The sequence below is a fragment of the Macaca fascicularis genome, chromosome 10 (assembly GCF_037993035.2).
Source record: "Macaca fascicularis isolate 582-1 chromosome 10, T2T-MFA8v1.1".
Lineage (NCBI taxonomy): Eukaryota > Metazoa > Chordata > Mammalia > Primates > Cercopithecidae > Macaca > Macaca fascicularis.
This window is the reverse complement of record NC_088384.1, coordinates 16,441,916-16,457,043: the sequence shown is the minus strand read 5'-3', so window position 1 is coordinate 16,457,043 and position 15,128 is coordinate 16,441,916.

Sequence of the window (15,128 nt, the reverse complement as noted above, 5' to 3'; positions counted from 1 at the left end):
TCCCAGTGTAACGCTGCCGATAATGACAGGCCAGATTTTGACATCGACTGACTCATTATTTTGAGGTCCACTATCATTTTATAACGCATGTGCATTCTTTTCATTTGAGTTAGGGGAAAAAGACATGTTCAAAGGGGTCCCAGCCCTGAGAATTGGGTATCTGTTATCATCAGATGCACTGCACTGCATTCCACAATGCAGTGGGAATCAATGGTGACGACAGCTGTCAGCCAGAGGGAGAAAAAGTTCCTTCTAGCTCCTGCCAGGCTGAAGTAAGAGGCCTGATGTGCAGGCTTAATGTGTGGAAAAGGTCATATATAACCCCCTGTCGACATGCAGTATTGACCTGGCAGATACTGACGGTGATCACTCTAGTTGTCATTTCTCCCCTCTTTCTTGCTAAGAAAACATCAGTTTTATTCCAGTAGCAAACTACCCAGCCTCAGGATATGAATTGTGATATAGTCCAAAAGAGTCCTGCAATCTTATCTCTCTTTCCCAGATACTAGGTCCAGGTATGGGCATTTGACCCAGTTCCGGAAAATGAGATGCTCAGGGAAGTCTGCTCGATGCTTCTGAGAAAGCTATTTCTCCCTAGTAAGAGAAAGACACCCTCTTCCTTACTGCTGGGTCATTGTGGTGAGGACCCGATGCCTCACTTAGAAGAAATCCCCTGCATGCTGAGAATAATGGAGCCAACAGATCAAGATCTGGGTCTAGGACAACATCACTGAGTGGTTAAAACAGTTCTGGAAGTATCTACTTTCCTGTTCACTAACAATCAACCTCCCTACTCTTTAAGCCACTGCTAGCAGGTTCTCTGTTACTTGCAGCCAAGCCTATCTGTATTAGTTATCTACTGCCACATAAAATGACTACAAATATTTCGGCCAAGAAGAAAAAAATGAATAGAATAAATGTGGTAAGGCCGGGCGCGGTGGCTCAAGCCTGTAATCCCAGCACTTTGGGAGGCCGAGGCGGGTGGATCACCAGGTCAGGAGATCGAGACCATCCTGGCTAACATGGTGAAACCCCGTCTCTACTAAAAATACAAAAAACTAGCCGGGCGTGGTGGCGGGCACCTGTAGTCCCAGCTACTTGGAGGCTGAGGCAGGAGAATGGCATGAACCTGGGAGGCGGAGCTTGCAGTGAGCCGAGATCGCGCCACTGCACTCCAGCCTGGGTGACACAGCGCGAGACTCCGTCTCAAAAAAAAAAAAAGAAAAGAATAAATGTGGTAATTATTTCATATGAGTGATGGATATATAAATGCTTGTACTATCTCAACTGTTAATTATATTCACATTTTTTATGATTTTTTTAAAAAAATCTGGCTACACTTTTCTGATCTGCATAGAGCTGATAACTCCACATTAAACATAGAGAGTTAAGGGAAACTATGTTGAGAACATCAAGAGTGGCTCTGAACTAGGGAGGGGGTTGCCCTCTGAGGTCTGCCGTTGCCTCCCCTCCACTGTGGCTCTGCGACACATATGCTCCAACCCTGCCATCCAAATACACACCCAGTTTCCCAAACAGACCAGGCTCCTTCACGCCCTACCCACATGCTTTTGCATTTTCTCTACCCTTACCTGGGAATGTCTTCCAACACCTTCTTCGATGCCATCTACCAGTTCCACCTCCAAAATTCAGCTCAGCAAGTATCAGTTCTTCAGTAAGGACTTCCCTGATGCCACCCGCTAAGCAGAATGGACCCTGCCCCCACCCCCACCCGGAACACCCATTGTTCCTTATGAAGATGATTATTATACGACATAATCACATTATGTTGCAACTATTCACCTTCTTGTCTGTTTCCCCCCACTAGGCTAAGAGCTCCTTGAGAAAGGGGTTCCCCATTCATCTCAGTATCACGTTGTTAACATAGAATTTGGCACGTGGTAAATGCTAGTTAAATGTTTGTTGAATAAATCAGTGGTTGAATGAAAAATTCATTAAATAAATAAATGAAAAAATCTAGCAGCTAGCAACAACATTTATACATCCAATTTAAATCTGTAGCTTGGACAGTGATGAGCCCTGAGAGATAGTCAGCTTACCATATGATTTCTGCAGCCCTACTATGCCCTCCCTAGACCTCTGAGTTTCCCTTGGTCTAAATACGAGATCACTACAAATCCCAACACTGAGAAAAGTCTCCAAGACACTAAATTAAAAAACACCAAGCTAGATTCCTCGGTGTGACTCAGAAATAAACACCAAAAGCAATTCCTAAAAGGAACTACAGCAATTGTCTTAGAATCCGACCTGGAGAGGACAGCTTTGCTGGCAGCTGCCATTCTGTGCCGGTAGGGCTCAGAAGGATGGAGCTATGTTACAGGAAGGCAGATTTGGGCTCAATGTCATGGATTTTCTTTAAAAGTTACAGTTGTCCAATCATGGCACAGGCTGCCTCCTAGAATCAAGAGTTCCTCATTCATCCAAAAGTCAACAATTGTTCACTGATCACCTCATGGTCCAGATGTGGGGGTTACTAGAGTGAACAGTATAGGAAAGGCCACTGTCCCCTGCAGATGATAGGCTGGATTAGCCAAGGCAAAGCCTAGGTAATTCCAGGAAGACTGCAGACGGGGGTCCTCTCAGTCTAGACCCCTGGATACCGGGCCAGATGACCTCCAAAGCTCCTTTCAAATATAAGATCAGGCCGGGTGTGGTGGCTCACTCCTGCAATCTCACCACTTTGGGAGGCCAACGAAGGCAGATCACCTGAGGTCAGGAGTTCAAGTCCAGCATGGCCAACATGGAGAAACCCCATCTCTACTAAATATACAAAAATTAGCTGGGCATGGTGGCGGGCACCTGTAATCCCAGCTACTCGGGAGGCTGAGACAGGAGAATCGCTTGAACCTGGGAGGCAGAGGTTGCAGCGAGCCAAGATGGCGCCATTGCACTCCAGCCTGGGCAACAGGAGCAAAACCCCATCTCAAAATAAAATAAAATATAAACAAATATATGATGATCCTTTCCAAGTTATCAATTTCATGTAAGACCAGTGGCTTTTAGGAATCTTCCAGGGGAGGGTGGAAAAGATACTAGATACCCACAACTTCAAAGGATATAAACTTGAGGAAGCAAGAACCATAACTCTGTTCTGTCATCATGTTCATCACACATCTTGGCACTTAGCAGAGACACAATACAAATTTAAACAAATAAAGAAGTAGTTTAACTACACAGAAGGGGGAAGCAAGAGTAATGACAGCTGGGAAGATGGAGTTAAGAAGGCTTTGTATTGGGGAGATATTAAAACTATGAGAAAGAAGGATAAAGGAGTTTAAAGTTTTTCTTTGCCTTTTTATGTAAATTCCCCACACCTTTTTTTTTTTTTTTTTGAGACAGTCTCACTCTGTCACCCAGGCTGGAGTGCAATGGCACAATCTTAGCTCACTGCAACTTCCGCCTACGGGGTTCAAGCAATTCTCTCGCCTCAGCCTTCTGAGTAGCTGGGATTACAGGCATGCGCCACCACGCCTGGCTAATTTTTGTATTTTTAGTACAGACAGGATTTTGCCATGTTGGGCAGGCTGGTCTCGAACTCCTGACCTCGTGATCCGCCCACCTCGGAATCCCAAAGTGCTGGAATGACAGGTGCAAGCCACCACGCCTGGCCTCCTGCACCATTCTTAAAAGGAGTATACTAAAAAATTAAATTGCCTTTTCAGTTGCTTTCTAGACTGAGGTTTCTTTGCAGTATGAGATTTGTGTTGAGCCTGGACACAAGGTGACCTACAACTCATATGAGTTATCAATTTTTTAACATTGTCAATAGTCAGTTGGAAGCAACAGCTTTGAGATGCGAGTCTTGTGCAAGATGGGACTGTTCCATACACGACTACTGCCATGCTGTAAACCCGAGCCACTAAAGACCATTCCTGAGGTTCATGGATCTATGGTTGGCTTGTTGTCCAGCCTTGTTGGCTTATCCAATTTTCCTTTTCAGGTTGCATTCCTACTCTTGCTAAGGAAGGAGTCAGAATGTACTCAACTGAGAAAGGACTGATGAGATTAGTCATGTCTCATTTCGATTGGCTGGTGGCACATACAACATCTTTTGATACAAAAGGCCCCCATAGCTCTTGCAGCATGGGTTGTCCACAGCAACAGAAGTGGAAGTCTTGGACAGGTTCAGTTAAAATTTTCGTACACACCTGAGTACTGACTGCTCCAGAGACTCTGTGGGTCACTGGGACAGGCAACCTCTTCACTCGTGGGTGCCAAAAATGCTCCTGTACCCCGACTGCTCTCCTCCTGCTGCTGTGAGGCGTGTCCTGCTCTATCACTTTCCCAAACAACCCCAGGCTTCAACATTTCCTGTCACTCCAACACAACATATTCCCTGGATTAATCCACACAAAAGTCCCAAGAGTCAGCCACTATTGACCTAATTTTATAGATCCTAAGGTCACACAGCTACTAAGTAGGGAAATATGCCATAGATGGAGTATTCCAGTGATTCTGTCATAGACTGAATGTTTGTGTACCCCCCCACAAATTATATGTTGATGCCCTAACCCCTAATGTGACTATATTTGGAGATGGGATCTTTAGGGAGGTGATTAGGGTCATAAGGGCAGGGCCTAATCTGATAGGATTGGTTTCCTTATAAGAAGAGAGGCTGGGCACTATGGTACATGCCTGTAATCCCAGCACTTTGGGAGGCTGAAGCAGGAGGATCACTTAAGCCAGGAGTTCAAGACCAACCTGGGAAACACAGTGAGACATCGTCTTTATACAAAATTTAAAAATTAGCCAGGTGTCACAGCATTCACCTGTAGTCCTAGCTACACAGGAGGTTAAGGTGGGAGAATTGTTTGAGTCCAGGAGTTTGAGGCTGCAGTGAGCTGTGGTTGCACCACTGTACTCCAGCCTGGGAAACAGAGTGAGACCTGTCTTTAAAAAAAGATAAAGAAGGGGCTGGGTGTGGTGGCTCACGCCTGTAATCCCAGCACTTTGGGAGGCCGAAACAGGTGGATCACCTGAGGTCAGGAGTTCAAGACCAGTCCAGCCAACATGGTGAAACCTCGTCTCTACTAAAAATAAAAAATCAGCCAGGTGTGGTGGTACATGCCTGTAGTCCCAGCTACTTGGGAGGCTGAGGCAGGAGAGTCACTTGAACCTGGGAGGCGGAGGTTGCAGTCAGCCAAGACTGCACCACTGCACTCCAGCCTGGGGAACAGAGTGAGACTATCTCAAAATACAACAAAAGAAAAGAAGAGGAGAGACACAGAGGTCTCAATTTCTGTTTGCACATGCACAGAGGAAAGGCCATGCAAGAACACAGCAAGAGGCAGCTGTCTGCAAGCCAGGAAGAGAGTCCTCACCAAAACGGAATTGGCTTGAACCCTGACCATGGACTTCTAACCCTGAGAACCATGAGAAAATAAATGTCTGTTGTTTAAGCTTCTGCCCACTCTGAGCCTTTGCTCATCCTTCCTCCTCTGCACTTCAGTCCCTTTCTTGACTCAGGTGCACCAACACTGCTCAAATCTCTAAATGAGCATCACCTCCTCCTCTGTCAAAATGTAACCCAGGGTCCCCGGATTTGGGGATACTCACTGTGAAAAAGTACCCACTTGTAACTGTTGCACTTTGAGTTTTTGTTGTTTCAAAAGTTTCAAAAAGAAGCCTAACCCTGGCAAAACAAAAACTGGTTGGCTCCAGAGATGCCTGAATTCGAGTGAACTTTGAGGAATTCTCCTCATCACCAAAGTAAAACACCCCACCCAGGGAGGAGCTTATTGGCCATCTTCTATGGCTGCAATGTCTGTAGAAGCATGCTCAGCAACTGCACCTGTACATATAATGACTCAGCTAATCAGCCTAATAAATGCCCTGTTTTCACCTTTGTTTGGGAAGGCACTGCTTTGGACACTGTCTCCAATGTCCTCCTTCCTTGTTGCAAGCAATGAAATCCCCATGTTAAATCTTCCTTTGCCTGTGGTCATTGGACTGTCACCCACCTGATGTGTGTATAACAAAAACATTCCTTACTCCTTACATTGAGCTCTGTACGGATATCAGTAACAGGGGTAGCAACAACTAATATTTATTGAGCACTTACTATAATCGGGCTCTCGGCTATGCTTTTTTTTTTTTTTTTTTGAGACAGGGTCTCACTCTGTCACCCAGGTCAGAGTGCAGTGACGTGATCTCGGCTCACTGCAACCTCCGCCTCAGGGTTCAAGCGATTCTCCTGTCTCAGCCTCCCAAGCAGCTGGACTACAGGTGCGTGCCACCACACCCAGATAATTTTTGTATTTTTTACTAGGGACAGAGTTTCACCATGCTGGTCTCGAGCTCCTGACCTAAAGTGATCTGCCCGCCTTGGCCTCCCAAAGTGCTGAGATTACAGGTGTGAGCCACCACGCCTGGCCTCTGCTATGCATTTTATCCTCACTATGTCACCTCACATCCACCCTTAGGCAGACAGTATTTCTTTTTTTTTTTTTTTTGAGACGGAGTCTCGCTCTGTCGCCCAGGCTGGAGTGCAGTGGCGCTATCTCGGCTCACTGCAAGCTCCGCCTCCCGGGTTTACGCCATTCTCCTGCCTCAGTCTCCCGAGTAGCTGGGACTACAGGCGCCCGCCACCTCGCCTGGCTAATTTTTTTGTATTTTTAGTAGAGACGGGGTTTCATTGTGTTAGCCAGGATGGTCTCGATCTCCTGACCTTGTGATCCGCCCATCTCGGCCTCCCAAAGTGCTGGGATTACAGGCTTGAGCCACCGCGCCCGGCCTAGGCAGACAGTATTTCTAGCCCCATTTCATAAACGAGGAAACCCGGGTGAAGCATCTTCCGCATCCAAGTAAGTGGCAGGGCCCAGATTCCAACGCTGCTGGTCCGGCTGCAAAGCCTGCAACCTTGCCTGCTTTTGCAGCATGCTAACATTCACCACCTGACCTGCCTGCTGCTCTTGTCCCCACCACCAGACTTTGAGTCCACAGGGCAGACACGTTGTCTGATTCATCTCTGCATCTCTGCACCTTCAATGCCCCGCACAATGCTTGGCACATCTGGGGCCTCACAAAGGCTTGAAGAATGAATGAATGAATAAAGGAATGAATGAATGCCTCCCCTCACACTCGGAGCCACCTGTCACAGTGATCAGGAAATATCCAGTTCCTTTGACTGTGGCTATTCACAAAGAATCTCAGTGTGGGATAACGGAAGTTAGAAGCATGTGCTGTCTGTCCACACAGCCTCCAGTCTCCACGTGTGCATGTCTGAGTGAACAGATAACTCATGCTGAGATTTACTTAGAAGGCATTTAACTCAGCTCACACGTCTGCCGACCAAGCCTATTACTTGCAGAAATCTATTCCATGCATTACCATTTTGATTTCCAGTGCTGAGACAGTGGTGGTTTGGTAGGATCCTTTTTTTTATGTTTTCTCCTCTCACTAGTTGAGTTACTGTCTGCGTTTGTGGAATAAATTGCTATAAATTGAGTTACCAGCACTCTAGAATGGGGAAATATATTCTCGATGCTCTATGGGCAGCTGACAACATTATGGAAATACACAAAGTGTGTGTCAAAGTTTATGTGAATGGTGATGAGTTGTGATGGATGTCGGAAGAATGGGGGGCAGAATGGGGGGTGAATAGCGGTGGCCTCAGAAAGAGTGACACTCTCTGTATACCCTTTTCTTCCCACTGCAGCTGGCCTCAGCCTCTCAGACAGGAGTTTTAAAGGTAGAAAGCTAGGGTCAGACAAACAGGAGGAGCTGGTCACTGGAAAAACAAGTTTGGACAATAAAATAAACAGCCCCCAGAGCCCAATAAGCATGATGTTGGGGACACTGTAGGTGCTCTACTTGTATTTTTTTATTATTATTATTATTATTATTATTTTTGAGGTGGGGGTCTATGGAGTCTTGCTCTGTCACCCAGGCTGGAGTGCACTGGTGCGAACTTGGCTTACTGCAGCCTCCACCTCTCAGGTTCAAGCAATTCTCCTGCCTCACCCTCCTGAGTAGCTGAGATTACAGACGTGTGCCACCACACCCAGCTAATTTTTGTATTTTCAGTAGAGACAGGGTTTTACCATGGCGGCCAGGCTGGTCTCCAACTCCTGACCTCAAGTGATCCGCCTACCTCAGCCTCCCAAAGTGCTGGGATTACAGGCGTGAGCCACCGTGCCTGGCCTTTTTATGATTCTTACTGGGTCCTGTGTGCCTTTGCTTTGAAAGACTGCAGCTGCTGAGTGTTTCTGGAAGCCGGCCCTTGGGCACCTTCACAGGCCCCTGGGTGCAACCCTGAGCCAATGACTGGGTAGTGTGGGAACATGAAAGGCCTGAAACCTCACTGAGTCAGAACGAACTCCGAGGTCTAATACACACCGCAGAGCTGCCCACAGAATCAGACTGACGCTGGGGCTTCACCTGAAGTGATTGCCTTGCTTGGCCTTTCTCCCTTCCCTTTCCTTCTGTCCCAATGTGCTCACAGCCTTCTCCTGGGAGCACCTCCTGAATACACCATTTGTCCATGAAACGTTCATCTCAGGGGCAGCCCCTGAGTGTGCCAGTCAGGGGATCTCAACCAACGGCGAGGGTCTCTGCATCTGTGTGAGTGGGTTCTGGAAAATCCAGCAGTTGGTGGGGCAGCAGTGCCCAGGGGCACAGGATGGGAGTTAAGGGCAGCAAGGGAATCTCCAGAAAACCCAAGTGCCCGGCGGACAGTCAGCTCCCATCTCATACCAAGTCAACGGATTCAGAGAGGAAAGAACGTCTTCCCCCACATAAGGAATACAGCAGGAGAAACAGGTTTCAGTGGTAAAATCAGAGGTGCGTCATCATCATGTCAATAAGCTGCTTTGGACCATGTTGTGTTCCCCCGAATTCCTCTATTGAAGCCTTAACTCCCAATGAGATGGTGTTTGGGGCTGGGACCTTTGGGAGATAATTAGGCTTAATGAGGTCATGAGGGTGGGGTCCTCGTGATGGGATCGGTGCCCTTATAAGAAGAGAAGGACACATCAGAGCTCTCCCTCTGCCTTATGACGACACAGTGAGAAGGCAGCTTTCTGCAAGCCTGGAAAAGGGTCCTCACCAGACCCAACCACACTGCACCCGTATCTCTGACTTCCAGCCTCCAGAACTGCAAGAAATTAATGTCTGTTAAGCCATTCCGTCTATGGTATTTCATTAGGGCAGTCTGAGCAGACTAATGCGTAAATGCTGTGCATTGCTAAGAAAACAGGTTTTCCCTATTGTCCCAAAATTGTGCATAAACCCCCAAACTACGGACAATGGACACGAAATCCTCTCGTATTCTAAAGAGCACAGTGACACAGCCATGCAAGATGAGCCAAGAAAGGACAGAAGCACCTCTGCTCCGTGGCCATTACCCCTTCCCAAGCCCCTCCAACCTTCATCAGCAAAAGACCTGGAGGAATTCCAGAGGACTCACGAGACAAGGGAGTATTTGAATTACGGTGAGAGCGCTGTGTCTTTTCCTTGCCTGCTGTACAGCCCTGGCCCCCACCCAAGCCAACTTCAAGAAGGCCATCTGCAAAGATTAGGGTTACGGCATCATTTGGGTTCCCCAGAAGGAGACCTTGAGGCAAGAATCCGAGGACAAGTGACTAACTTGAGAGATTATCCAAGGAAACTCCAGGAGGGGAATAAGAAAGAGGGCTGGAGAAAGAACGACAGTGAAAAGGGTGTGCTTGTTCAGAAGTGACTACTATGGATGACCGGGAATTCATCCTGCTGTGAAACGCTGGGAGCCAGTGAGGAACACGACTCTCAGAGTCATCCCACCAGGGGGGCAAGGGACCTGGGCATTTATTCATACGCGCCAACACTCACCGGGTCAACATGGAGGGCTGCTGCTGCGGTGTTAATTTCCTGGTACTTAGGTTCACTACTCTGGCTGGGAGCCTGGCCACTGTAGAAAGCCTTCAGGCAAAGAGATACAGGGGCCGCCCTGGAGGTTAGCCAGGGAGCACTTTAGCAGAGACAAGGAACGTAGGTGGGAGACATCACCCATGCCCCAGCATCTGCTAGGGGCTGCCTGAAAGAAAAGGACCCTAGATCTGTTTTCTGTAGTAGACTCTCTGATCTGCTCCTTAAGTCTAACAGAACAGGGGAGGAAAGACCTGGAGCGAGGCACAGGGAAGCAGGTGGAGGTGCAGTGGCAGGTGCTCCCGCTATAGCATGGCAAACATGCATGAGTCTCCCACAGGCAGAGAGAACACCACAGAAGGACCAAGGCTTGAGCAGTTTCCATGTCCAAAGATCTTAAACATCAAGATCAGGACTTCAAGACCAGGCTGGGCAACATAGCAAGACTGTATGTCTACAAAAAATTGTTTTTAAAATGAGCCGAGCATGGTGGTGTGCACCTATAGTCCCAGCCCCTCCAGAGACTGAGGCAGGAGGATCACTTGAGCCCAGAAGGTCAAGGTTACAGTGAGTTATGATCACGCCACTGTGTTCCAGCCTGGACAACAGAGTGAAACCCCCCGTTGAAAAAGAAATGTTCTATGTCATGATCATGGTGGTGGTTACACTATAGTATGCATTTGTCAAAACTTAAAATGACTGATTTTATATAAATGTTTGCCTACATAGAGCTGATAAAACTGTTGGATGCCTTGTGTTGAAGGTCTCAGGGGAATATGATGGCAGAGATGGGCCCGGAGCTCAGAGAAGGCATGTGGGCTGCAGAGACGCGCAAGTCCTAGGGATGTCTATGAGAGACACCTGGGAAGTGAATGAGGTTACTAGAGAGAGTTCAAAGGGCAAGAAGGGCAGAGGAGAGGAGGGTGCAACCTTGCAGAACCCCAACATTTATGGGGCAAGCTCAGGAAGGAGACTGCAAGAAAAACATCAGAGCAGTGGAAGGAAAATCAGAAGTAGTGTCCAAGAAGTGAGCAGGGGGGCTGTTATCTAAGTTTTTGGCTTTTCCCAGGCTGATGTGGCCTGCAAAGCCTGGTTACAAGATGGGAAGACGGGTGGAACTCATGGAAGCGGCAGAGATGGATCACGGAGGAAGGGAGCAGATCCCTTTCCAGTGGTGAGGAAAGACAGACTGAGCTAGCTCCCTCTCCCCTGCCCACTGCATTCACACAGTGCTATCCTTGGTTCCTCAAACACAAAAATCCAGAAAACCACTCCTCACTGAGAGCTCAAGACCTCCCTCTAAAGAAAAAGCTACACAGTTTGCTCAGGATCATACAGGCTATGCACAGCAGAGTCTAAATGCAAACTCGGGCCATTTTCATTTTGGTGCCTCGTTCATCAACTGGAAGGTAAATTATGGTATGCCCATGCAATACAATACAGTCAGTAACAAGAAGAAATGAATGACAGATGTATGACAGAACCTGGATGAATCACAAAAATATTAAGCTGAATGAAAGGAGGCAGACACAAAAGACTACTTTCTGTAGGATTCCATGTATATGAAATTCTAGAAAAGGCAAAGCACAGTGCCAGGGACTAGATCAGCAGTTGCCAGAAGCCAGAGACGGGAGAAGCAATGGGGCATGGGGAAGATTTTTGGGGTGGTAAAAATGTTCTATACCATGGCCAGATTCTGTGGCTTATGCATGCAATCCCAGCATCTAAAGGAGTTAGCAGAGCCAAGGAGACTCTAGCCGTGTGAAGGCATGGGCTGCAGAAGAGGACAGAACTAGAGAAATAAAATGAAATGACGGGTGGTACTGTTGAGAAAGGGATAGACAGGGAACAAATCCTAGAGTAAACATCTGACTGGAAAGAGACTTAGAGATGAACTCTAATCCAATGCCCACCCCCACCTTTAAAGTTGGGGAACTGAGACCCAAAGAGAAGATTGAAGCAGCGGCTGTTTACCTCTGTATTAGTCCATTTCACAGACTATAAAGAACTGCCTGAGACTGGGCAATTCATAAAGAAAAGAGATTTAATTGACTCACAGTTCCACGTGGCTGGGGAGGCCTCACTAAACTTATGATCATGGTGGAACGGGAAGCAAGCGTGTCTTACACGGCAGCAGAAGAGGAAGCTTGTGAAGAAAGTGAAGGGGGAGGAGCCTCTTATAAAGCCATCAGATCTCGTGAGAACTCACTCACTATCACGAGAACAGCATAGGGGAAATCGTCCTCATGATCCAATCACCTCCCACCTGGTTCCTCCCTCAACACCTGGGGAGTACAGGTCACTCTGAGGTATGGGTGGGGATACAGAGCCTAACCATCTCAACCTCCTTTGTTTCATTCATTCAACAAACATTTACAAACAGCTTGTTCTACATAGCAGACAGTCCAGGTCAAACAGGGCAGAGCCCCTGCTCTCCGGGAGTCCACAGCCAGAAGAGGGACAGCCAGATGCCCTGGAAATCCACACTTCATGATGCTCAAGACGGTCAGTGTCCCAGTCCTCCAGGCTGAGTTACCAAAGTATTGACATAAGCAGGGGGTACTACAGATTTGAGGAGCCTGCAACTTATTCAGGAAGCTCTCTTATGGGGAAATTATACAAAATTATAAATGCAAAGTTGGGTACAAAAGAAGAGGTCTGTACAGGTGAGAAGTCCTGAAGCTTAAGCTTGTTTAGCTTTTTTTTTTTTTTTTTTTTTTTTTTTTGAGACAGAGTCTCGCTCTGTCGCCCAGGCTGGAGTGCTGTGGCCGGATCTCAGCTCACTGCAAGCTCCGCCTCCCGGGTTCCCGCCATTCTCCTGCCTCAGCCTCCCGAGTAGCTGGGACTACAGGCGCCCGCCACCTCGCCCGGCTAGTTCCTTCCCTGACCACACCTGAATTCAATCACAAAAACGTACTTCTGAACTGGGCCAACAGCGCCCTCTAGTGGATCCACAGAGGAAGGCCTCAAGGAGTTCCGAGCTTCGGACACACCCACGCAGGCAGCGTAAAGCTAAGCAGGTAAATTTGGCCATCGGCTTCCTAGACACTTTCTCATCAGCCCATAGACCTGCCCTTCCTAACCCTAGAGGTATGCAATTACTATTAGAAGCTCAGAGCTCAGCGTCCAGATGGACAGTTCCTTGTAGTTCCTTGATTTGGGGCAAGTAACTTTACCCTTTCACGCTTTTTTCCTCTCCTGCAAATAAGTTGCGCCTTAATAAGATTAAATAAGTCCCTACTTCAGAGGATGGTTGTAAAAATTAAATTAGATGACTCACTTTCATGATGTCTCTAAAATAAATTTTAAAAAGACTCACTTCTAAGTGGTTTATACAAAGGGCACTTTGATATGTCTTTTTTTTATTTTTTATTTTTTATTTTTATTATTACTGTTATTATTGAGACGGAGCCTCGCTCTGTTGCCCAGGGTGGAGTGCAATGGCGCGATCTGGGCTCACTGCAACCTCCGTCTCCCAGGTGCAAGCGATTCTCCTGCCTCCGCCTCCTGAGCAGCTGGGACTACAGGTGCATACCACCACGCCTGGCTAATTTTTGTATTTTTAGTACAGACGGGGTTTCACCATGTAAGTTACTTTTCAAGGAAAATGTATTCACCTGGCCATATTTTTCTGCTTCTGCATGAACTCTTCTACACTTCTACAAATTACCCTTACTACACACTCACAAAGGACCACACAAGGCCCAGTTTACACAGTGCAGGGTAGAGACAAAGTGTGTGTCTGTCTCATCCATCACCCACAGACCCCCAAAGAGTGAGTTGGGAGTTTATTCATTTCCCCATTCCCCCCAGCACATCCCTGGCTCATGGTCCATCACAGGAAAAGTCACTTCACGGATGAATGTCTGGAGAGGATACAATGTTGGTGTGAGATTAATGAATACTGAGTACTCTTTATGTTTTCTTCTAACTTTATATTTTGACATAATTTCAGATTTAGAAAAAAGTTGCAAGAATAATAAATTATGAATTCTCAGGGGCTCTTCCTCCAAATCCCCCAAAACATACACATTAAACTCAGAACCTTCTGTGTCCTCTGCCCCTTTCTCTCTCGATATGCTTGAGTGTGTATGCATCATCTTCTGAACCATCTCCAGTTAGTTGCAATGTGGTCCTCTTTTGCCCCCAAATCTTCAGTACATAGTTCCTAAAAAGAAGGACATTCCCTTATATAACCACAATTCAATTATCAAAATCAGGAATTTGGCATAAATTCAATACCATTATCTACCCCACAAACCCTATTTAGATTTTACCAACGGATCCCAATAATGTCATCTATCCAAAAGAAAAATCCAAGATCGTGCACTGCATTCCACTATTACCTCTTTTCAGTCCGACCAGATTCCTCCCTCAGCCCCTGGGGGGTACAGGTGAAGATGAGATTTGGGTGGGGACACAGCCTAATCATCTTAACCTCCTTTATTTCATTCATTCAACAAACATTTACAAACAGCTGACCCTAAGCAAGCAGCTAGAATTGAGAGACCAGCAGAAAAGTAATGGGATATCAACCCTCCCTCATCACACCATTTGCTTTTTACTTATTTATTTGCAACCATAGTTTTACATATGATAAGTTCCTCCAAAGAGAAGAGGGAAGAGAACTCTGATCTCTCCCCTCTGAAGTTTAAAATCATTAAAATACACCTTATGGTCTGGGGTAGCCTCAACTGGAGCCCAATTGCTGGAAAGGACACGACAGACCCTGGGAGGAAGTCTGCCCTGGAATGGATAGCTGGGAATTAAGGGGCGTGATGATAGGAGCCTGGACAAGTAACCAGGAATCAACCCTGAGAATTCTGTCCTCAGAGAATTCTGATCCATCATAACCTATTCATGGTCCGTCCAGCCCCCTGGCACTGTGGTCTTGCCTTGGAAAGAAGATATGGCGTCCATCCTCCTCAAGGAGCTCATCACTGAAGAGCTCCTGGGACACTTGGGGACCATGTTTGTCGTGTGATCATGTGCTTGCCAGGTGACTCCCCTAACTAAGCAAAAGCAAAGAGCTGAGGAAGGTGAAGCTGCGCTCACAGGAGGTGGGCAGCTCTGTTGGAGCCATATCAGTGCAGATGTTCTGAAGATCACAAGGTCATCAGGGAAGGGTGCTTCGGGCAAATAGAGGCAGATTGAAAGCCAAATCCTGAGACTGCGCAAGAACCTCTAGGCACCTGGGAAAATTTGGGGAACTAGAGAAAGCTGGACCCCTTCTGAGTAAATTAAGTGAGGGCTCAGAGCTATTG